Source organism: Oreochromis niloticus, linkage group LG13, assembly GCF_001858045.2.
Source record: "Oreochromis niloticus isolate F11D_XX linkage group LG13, O_niloticus_UMD_NMBU, whole genome shotgun sequence".
In the NCBI taxonomy this organism is placed as follows: Eukaryota; Metazoa; Chordata; class Actinopteri; order Cichliformes; family Cichlidae; genus Oreochromis; species Oreochromis niloticus.
Window position 1 is genome coordinate 9,646,318 of NC_031978.2, and position 9,992 is coordinate 9,656,309.

Below are 9,992 nucleotides of genomic sequence, written 5' to 3' on the forward strand. Positions count from 1 at the left end.
TCAAACAGACACACAAACGCACACACATACAATTATAAGGCTTGTTTTGCTTATCAACATTTTCTCTTCTGCTCGTTCTCCTCTTGTGTCCTTTGCTCCCCGTCCTCTCATCATTGTCATTTCTAATCATCTTCTCTGATGTTGCCATCTCTCCTTCATCTCGCAATGCTTTCAAATCAGTGCCATCACTGTTATAGGCAGCATGACTTGTTTTGACTATATTTATTCATTATGGTTGATTAAAGTATGCACAGGCTAAAAGGGCTCTCCATTTTATAATGTATGTTTTTGCTCTGCTATACAGCAATGTCTTGTTCTAGGCGTAGGCCACACAGCATGTGGAGTGTGTAACAGTTTGTGTGTGGGAAGGTATGAGAAAAGAGACATGGCAGGCATGATGACTGCCCAGGCGTAAAGAAATATTCACCCAAAGCCTTCACTAGTTCTGTCACTAATAATTTTACTCCGATCAACACATGCAGATGCGGGTAAAATGCAGAAGGTATATGCCGCAAAATATTTTAAAGTATATGACTGTCTTCTCTTTTCTTTTCCATATCTCCACCCTGGACCATGTCTCTGTTTGCTTTCAGCTCAGCATTATGCAAATGTCTGAGAATGTCAGATGAACAGCAAAACTATCCAGTGTCAGAATTCTGTTACAGACTCAGACCAAGGATCTGCAAAAACTTGCAGTTTCCAAGCAACAGCCAACACATCTCGACATCATGACCCGACACACTGTGAAACCTCTGGAGAGCAAACATCAGAGCAGCAGAGCCATGACTGCCTACAGTGATTCTGTGTCACTATGATGGAAACGGGTGAGCGCAGCCGATATCGCGGGTGAAAAATTCATCGGAAAATCAAGAATCTTCTACAATTGAAGCTGAACTGCACAAACTTACTGCAAAGAAAATGACAATAGTGAAAATCACTCGGGACTCTTCACTGCTGTGGATCCAGGTCAGTCTAACAAAGTGACAGGAAAAAGACTGACGTGCAGACAAGAAATACCTTTCTTTCTGGTGAAGAAGAAAAAATGTCCCATGCTTGCCCCTCTGGCTAAAGCATTCCTTAGAGCTTGTGCTTCTTCTGTCTGTAGGGGCTCTGGTTTCCAGCAGCTATGAACACTCATCTGCCAGAGTTGTCAAGCTGCTGCTAATATTCTTTCATTTCTGTCAAATTTTGTTACTGATATACTTTGGCAATAGTATCTAGCAATAGTGATTCAGACTGGGGCTTCTCATTTCAGAGGGGAAAGTCTTCTTTCCAGTTTATATAATCTCACATTTACTTTTTTTAAAAATTGCATTTTGATTTTAAAATTAACATAACTTGAAAAATAATAGCTTTACTATTTTTGACTATTTTTCTTTCTTAAAACCCAACACCATATATGGACACTATGAACAGTACTGGAAATAAAGGTTGAGAAGTGGAAGGCAGTAAAGGCTGTCACATTTGTCCCAATAGGCTCAAATAAATTCTAATGTAAGATGCTTTTCAATGAATCAATGGCTTATGGTTACAAAGTATTTGTTTATTATAGTTTTAAATACATTCGATTTACAGTATATGTTGCTAAGAATATCAATGCAGAATGAAACATTTTTATATTTTTCACTTTCAAGTTTAACATTGACATCTCAAAGTTTGTTTTTTTTTGTCAATTTCTCTACCATTTTTTACTAGTTCTAAAAGAAAATGCATACCTACCTTTGATTTCTAACATATTTCCTCCAGTTTTTGGCATCTTTGAAGTCTTCACATCAAAATTCAGTTTAATCTCTTTTTCTCTTCATATCAAAAGCAGGCAGTTTGTCCTTACACTGATTAAGGCACAAAAGCAACTTTATTAGGTTTACGGGAAATCTGTTAAAAGACACAATTATAAGCAGCATTTCAATGCAAAACACAACAATTTAATAGTAGCAGAGTTTTGTCAACTGCAACCCCAAACTCCTCTTTCTTGTGTTAGAAGCCACTAGAGGCCACTATCACTAATGGGTTCTCATAAGCTGCTTGCACAAATTACTTTTAGACTTTTTTCTTACAGGATCTCAGTCCAAGGTTGTTTTTTGTGACAGAAGTTGGCAGGCGAAAGAAGACAGGCTCATATCAAAATGCTGGAGGGAGAAAGGAGAGAGGACTTCAGTGAGTGGACATTGCTTCAACTCATAACTGAAGCTGCCAAAAAGAAAATTGCGGGTAAATTTAGAATTGCTGCCCTGTAGACACAATACACAGAGTCACAATAAATCCACCCACACGAGCTAATCTATATTACATGGGTTTTATTTGGATTAGGGAGAGTGTGTTTTCTTATACTTTCAGACTTTCAGAGTGACAACATTCAGTGCCTGTTTAAGAGAAGGGTGTGGTTCAGGTCAGTTACTGCTGGAAAGATTGAGGGGTACTGGTGTGGGGTGTAATAGTTATTCAGCCAGCTACAAACAGTGCTGGATCTTGTTAAAGTTTCTTGTTTCTAGTTTTAAAGTTTGATGTAATCCACACCTACAGTGTATTCAACCATGGGGCAATTATCCAAATCATCAGTGCTGTGTTAACCTTTAATATATCAAAACTGTGAAGTGCTGTGTTCTAGTTTGGTGTGGGGAAGGTGTCCTCTTGTGCTTTCTTGAAGGTGTTAGTTTATTTTATGAGTGTGTAATGGATTTAAAGTATTTTTCTGGATCTATGTTAATGGTTTTGGCATCACTCCACTCTAAGATCAAAAACATTTTGTCCATTTTAAACAGGCAAAACATGTCCTGCAAAACTGTCAACAATGAAATTTTAATTAAAATGCTTAAATTAGACAATAATTTGTGCAGCGGATGTTATTGAGGCTGTTCCAAAAATTCCCAAACAAACAAATCTGATGCAATAGAAACGCAGCCTAAAAATGGTTCACCCATTTTAGTCAGATGGGTAGATTGCTGCCTCATATACCCAATTCAGCCTTCACATGTTTGTTTGTTTGTTTGTTTGTTTGTTTGTTTTTTGGGGGGGGGTAACTTACTTACCATTTACATGAACCTGAGTTTTCCTAAAATACATTTAAACCCCAAGTGTGTGTGGTTAGTGACGAAGAAGCCATGCTGGCCTGGTCGGCACTGCAGTGCCTGTATTGATATCTTCCTAACATGCATAACATTACATTACCACTGGAAGTGAAATATGAATGGATTTGTTGATGGAAACATTGTTTTTCTTATTGTTATATATACTGTGTACAGTTTATGACTATCTCAATAAAATCAGTAGCCAATTAACACCGAAGGCATTTTTTTTTACAGAGTGCAGGTAGTAGGGTTGGTGTGAGACCTGCAAGCTGTTTTGAGTGTAAACACACAGACAGTGCTGCATAGGCACACAAGATATTTTTATGGGGCAAATAAGAACACAAACAAGGACGCACAACACCCAAACTCACAAAGTAATGATTTTCTCGTGCTACTGTAGAATTAGTAATGAGATTCTGCAGCGATAACATCTTGGTGCAAGTAGAGGTGAGCAGGGAAGAAAATAAATGAATAAACAGCAGCTCTCAGACTACAAACACTGTCTGTTTTTCCATAAGCTGTAGAGAGAACAATGTCTAGTTTCAGCACTTTAGATGTACTTTTTTTGTAAACATGACTTTAATTAGGTACCGTTTGAAGAGCAGTTTTATTATTATATATAGATGTCGTAAGTTTCACAATTAATACATTTTCATATTTACTTCCATTCCTTCTGATTTCTTTAATATGCCACCATAAAATATTATAAGTGTCTTATTTATAGATCTTGTAAAGTTATCTTGTTAGTGCGCTTTCAAATCCAGAATTTGCTGCATCACTGAATGGTTTGGGTGGTGAAGTTAATTTCTTAGGTGAAAAGAGAACAACATATCTCAACAATGTCCAATTTTCATTTTTCACCTTCGAACTTGCTGTTTTTTTAAATTATTTTCACACTGTGTATTTGCTAAAAAACAGTAATTTTGACCACACATTTTCAGATTGCCCATCACTTATTTTTCCCTCTACATTTTTTATCTAACCATTCTAACCAACCATAAGTTTTTCTAAAGAAAGACCATGCTGAAATGCTTGTACTGTACCAAAGTTTATACCCTTGAATGTTCCTCTCACTCTCATTTAAGCTCATTTACATTCTCCATCTAATTATTTGCCTCTGTCTGTCTGATTTGTTTCCATTGTCTCCCCATTTCCCTTTGTGTAATTCTGTCTGCTCACCTATACACCCACCGCCTGCCGTGTGTGCTCTGGGATAATGAGGTTACCAACTGAACTGAGCTTTCAGTCATTTTGTCAAAGCTTAACTTTAATTAATCAAACAGGTTGTAAATGAGCTCTGTTTAAGTTCCCAAGTGCCTCATTTAAAAGTTCAGAAGGGCAAACTGTTTGCAAGTTAAGCTTGTAAAGTAAAGAAGAAGAAATTCTGCTGAAGGGATACTTTTGTAGAAATATCCTTGAAGTATAACCCTCTTTTTTCTCCTATATAGATCACGGATTTCAATATGTTGACAGCTCGTGTTTCAGGTTAGATAGCCTCTCTGTGTTTTATCCTACCTAATCATATATTCTTGTTCACTGTAGTAATTTTTGATCAAAAAAGCTTATTTAAGCAGTGATGGCTGTGAACAAACGTCCACAAAAATGATTAAAATGAAGATGAGAAGTTAAAGATATGTGAACTCTGTTGCACTCTGAACACTTGAAAAGTGAGACTAAATGTTGGAAAAAAATAGCCTGGACCTCGGGGTAAACTAGGCTTTTAAGACTTGGCAAAGCTGATGCCACTTTTCTAAATGAAGAACCCCACCCATTGGCCAACGCACCAACCAGCAAAAAAGTCCTGATACTTAATTTAGAAGCACTATAAGCACCGCTTCTGCTTCTTTAAAAACATATTCATGCAATGTATCTGTGGATTTTGATATTGACTTCCAATTATTCACCAGATGATGTCGGGAAAAGTGACTGTGGCAAAAAAAAAAAAGATAATAATAAAATAACTAACATGTTCCACATCCTATAGCTAATTAGTAAATGAAGATTAAGGGTTTTTTTGTCTCTTGTTAGTTGCAGTTTTTTAAAAAGTGGAATCATTTAATAATGTTTCCGTCTTCATTCTCTTAACATTGCTTTGTGTATGCACATCATGTCAGTATGCTGTGTATCTGTGGGAAATTAAAATAACGACATCAATTGTCATAGAGTGTGCAGTCATAAAACTAACAGTGCATTTCATTACTCTTGATGACCTTAAATGAGTGCTAAATTAATTAATATGTATCCCCATATAAAATCAGTGATTTACTCTTGTAGCTTGGATGTGTGAAAATGTGTTTTGTTTGGCATTTCAGGCCTTTCTGTTGATGAACCATTCATGGTGGGAAGCATTATGAGATAATGGCAGATGGGGAAAACTATTAGCTGGAAGGCTGCTTGAGAAATGGAGGCAAAGCAGCAAAAACAACATTTAAACAAAAAAAGTCATTATAGAGTGCTCTAAATAGTGTTTTTGGGAAACCCTCCAACAATGATTGAAGATGGTCTATTTCATGGCCTCCAGTGAAAGCACACTTATGACTTCAAATTTAGCTTTTATGCCATTTCTGGAGAGGAAAGGCAATATTAATAGAGAGTTATGTGCTAAAATACATTAGATGTAGCAGATTTAAACAAAAAGGCATGCCACCCTGCTCACAATGGCATATGTTTACAATGCTAGTAGGTCAAATGTTTATAACTGTTCACAACTGTCCATAATACATTCACTTGATATAATATAGCTATGTCACATATCATGATAAGTCATGATACAGTTTATTAACACCCCTAACAAACATCCTTATGTTAACCAAGCCTATTCAGATTATTTGTTTTCTTATCACAAATCTGTATAAATACAAATGTATATATTTTAGCTGAGGACTTGGACATGTTGGCTCCTAGGGAACAGTTGGTGAGTCCTGTCCTAACCGATTTAATGTTAAATGTGTTAAAAGGATTAGGAGCGTGTAATAACTGGATGTGCCTTTCTTTCAGTGCATCTTGTTTTCACAAAAAGCAAAACAAAGTCAATTTTTGAAAAGTACCAAAGTTCTTAAATGATGCACAATCTAATTTCAGAATTCTTTTGTTTTTGACAGAGATCAGCGTTGATATCATGCCTCTCCATCATGCACATAGACCTCATTTCCAACAAGTACACCCCATTCATTAAAATTATTAAACCTTTGTCTTGTTATATTCTTTAATCACTTCTCTCTGGCTTCAACAGCCTGTGCCTCTCAAACCAAAATGAATGGGAATGTCGGCTAGACTTAATATTTACACTAGCTTGTTAATCACATGGCCACAACTCAGCGCATTTAGGTATGTAGAAATTGTAAAGATGATCTGCTGAAGTTTAAATCAAGTATCAATGAAAGGTGATCTAAGTAATTATAAATGGGGTTGTTAGCACCAGGCAGGTTGGTTCGAGATTTTTATGACACTGCAGGTCTATCATTTTGCTACACAACCATCTGTAGGGTTTAGAGAGAGAAAAAAGAGAGAAAAGAGAGAAAATATCTAGTGAGAAGCAGTTTTCTGGTGCAACAGGAGAACAGCCAGACCTCTTCAGGCCGATATTAAGGCAATAGTAACTTACACAACCAATTGTGACAACCAAGGTATGTAGAAAGAAGATCATCTCTGATTACATAAAATATTGAACCTTTAAGCAAATGGACTACTACGTTTTCTGTTCTGATTAGTTTTCAGTTCTGCAACAGAACACTGCAGTATTTGAATGGTATTGTCAAACATTGGTGTAAGCAACATGAAATAACAAGAAAATAATAGAATAACATCCATGGTGCCTGGTGTCAATGACTCAGGTTACTGGTTTTGGTTTAATGGTGCTGAGGATAGTTTCTTGGCACAATTTGAACCACTTAGTTCAAAGTGTACAATGTTCAAAATGAGTACCATTTAAACAGCAGAGACTACCTGAGTATTGTTGCTGATATCCATCCATTTATGACCACAGTGTACACAACTTATACCTGGACATTGGAGAAGAGTGGAGAGATGAAGAATCCAAGGTGTTTGGAATCCAGTGTGAAATTTACAAAAGATTTTCTGTGTGTTCTTATCGCTGACTGACCAGACAACTCACCTGACCTGGATTTTTGATTTTCATGAGCTACAAGCCTAAGTAAAGCCATCCATCCATTCTCTTCTTCCACCATAGGGCGAGAGGCAGGGTACACCATGGACCGGTTGCCAGTCTGTTGCAGGGCCACCATATAGAGACAGACCACCATTCGCACTCAGATTCACACCTATGGGCAATTTAGAATGAGCAATTAACCAACCCCAATAACAGCAAATCCTTGGACTGTGGGAGGAAGTCGGGGTACCCGGAGAGAGCCCATGCAAACACAGGGAAAACATGTAAACTCCACACAGAAACTTCCCAGCCAGGTGATGGAATCGAACTCAGGACCCTCTTGCTGTGAGGCAACCGTGCTAATCACTGCGCCCCTAATTAAATTATGAAAAAAAAAAAAGTTTGTCAACATATTCTAACTTTGAGGTGTATTAGTAAATATGAATGAGTTAAGATGTAGAAAACAGGGGAAAAATATGAATCCTGAATGTGAAAGATGTCATTTTTTTCTTGGCTAATCTTTTAATTTCGTCTAAATTTCATCTAAACCCGTTTGCATTTGAAGCTCTTTGAATTCTCAAGCGTGGTCTATAAAGAAAAACAGAAGGACTTGGAAGAAATGTCCAGGTTACATGATTCTCTCTTTTATTCTTTCTCCCTCCTGGAATAAACTGTTATCCAAGAGAAAAGGTTTGCATATGTGGTGTTGTTTCTGGGGCATGTACTCTCAGTCATTTCTCCAATGGCAAATTTGTCCCAGGTGAGTGACAAGTCACAGAATGATTCATTAAGTCCTTTGGGAAAGCATGACAGCATGACATGACAGCTCACTCTGCAGGGAAACAAGAATTCTTTTCCTGAGCCAGAACCTAGAGGAAGTGTTAGATGTCAAAAAGTATAGCTATGTCAGCACTGGGTCTTGTCCGGTAAGGTGTTTGATACAGTAAGTGGATGTTGAATAAGACAATAAGCTCACCTCACTGTGAGCTTGATATGATAAAGAACCACATTAATCCACTGGACAATGGCACAAAAAATTAGAAAACTTTTAAATAGAGGTTGATGTTTCATAGTCACATTAGCATTTATTGTGACTGACATTATGGGCCATCATTAATTCATGATGGGTACTTTGTGAAAGGCTTTATGAGTTTATCTTTGGCCAACTTTGACATGATCATTTCCAGCACTGGCCATCTGTAAATTGTGTTGACAGGGCTAATCTATAAGGTAATACAACTGAAAATTCCAAAGTGGATAAATCACATTAGCTATAATATATATTTATCTACAACCTAAGTCCACTGAATAAGAGTGGGATTTCCTTCTATCCCAAATAAAACTACTTGCGTACAACGATGGGCAGTGCACCAACAACCATTAAGAGAGATATATTTGTTGTCTTGTTTCAGATGAGAGAAAGATAACTGATGACAGCAAATACAAAGAGAAATTGCACAGATGATTATGTCCCTTTTGATTTTTCATACAACAACGACTTAGACTTCTGTAGAGTATCCATAATAGAATGCAGTCTGTGTTTTAAAAAAAAAAATCTTTGAGAGTAGAAAATAATGATAATTTTTGTCATTATGTACACCGATATAACAAGGACTGAGTTGTTTTATGACGTGACACTTTTTGGTTACATTTTTACACCATCATTGCACATTTTGGTGCACTGTGAGCACAAAACAGAAAGCCAATTATTTTCTTCTTTTAACAGGACAAGCTTTGACCATCAAAGTGTTGAAAGCAGGTTTTGGCTAAAGGCATTTTTCACACTGATTCCACCTACTGCTCATGTACTAGGAGTTCAGCATAATATAATGAACTATGTGCCACTTAGAAAGGCTGCTGCCCAAGATGAAGAGTAGTTTGTCTTTTCTTTATGAGTGATGGGATAAAATTGAAAATTCCAGGACCATAAATGTGAATAAACCAATTTCTTGAAGTGAATTAAAACAAACAAACAAACACACAGATACGTTTATGTAAAGCAAAAGTGATTATGCAAACACACAATACACAACCCCTCCAGGGTGACAAACACACACAATAAGAATAAAGTGATCCACCTGTTCTAAAAAAAAATCTGTGCTTAGAATTTCCAGGTATTTTCATTTGAGACATAACTATTGAGATATAAATATATCATGTTATTCAAATTTCTGTTTTTAGACAAATAACAGCACATAAAATGTAGAATGTAACGTTAGAGCTCTGGGAAAAAGATGCATTAACATAAGACAGAGTGTAAGTAGATAAAGGACTGTAAGGTAGGGAGCAGCGGCTGGTGTGTGCATGTACACACAGGAATGTGTGTGAGAAATCTAAGACATCCAATTCCACTAAGTGGTACTTTCTGGAGACCGCTTTCTCATCTGAAGCCTAACAAGGCAGAAGGAGAAGAATACAGATTACTGGGTAGACACACACACACACACACACACACACACACACACACACACAAACACCTCTCATGTTATATTCGTAGTGAGTAATTTCATGTTCACCTGATTGTGTATTTATGGAAATTTACCTATCGATCAATAATGTAAACAGCCAATTTACAATTTGGCAAAACCTTTGCAATAGTCTGGCAACCTGTTCAGGGTGTAACCCATCTCTCACCCCATGTTAGCTGGTATGAGCTCCAACCCTCCCATGATGGACGGACGGATGAATGGATGGATATCAGAGGGACAACTCGGGTTTGGAGACAAAGTTATCCTGAGATGGTTTGGACATCAGAAGGAAAAGACGAATACCACAGAGTAGATTTATGGCTGTAGTGAGAGGTTTTCTGTCAGTTT

The 9,992-nt window shown here is 37.0% G+C and overlaps 1 long non-coding RNA gene across 1 annotated transcript; it reads left to right on the top strand.

The window, feature by feature from the left end:
• The first annotated feature begins 570 nt into the window (after positions 1 to 570).
• LOC112842043 (uncharacterized) lies at positions 571 to 6,235 on the top strand. The gene is made up of 3 exons (XR_003213625.1): positions 571 to 966; positions 2,060 to 2,211; positions 6,170 to 6,235. It is a non-coding gene; the product is annotated as an uncharacterized LOC112842043 (long non-coding RNA).
• Positions 6,236 to 9,992: the final 3,757 nt, after the last annotated feature.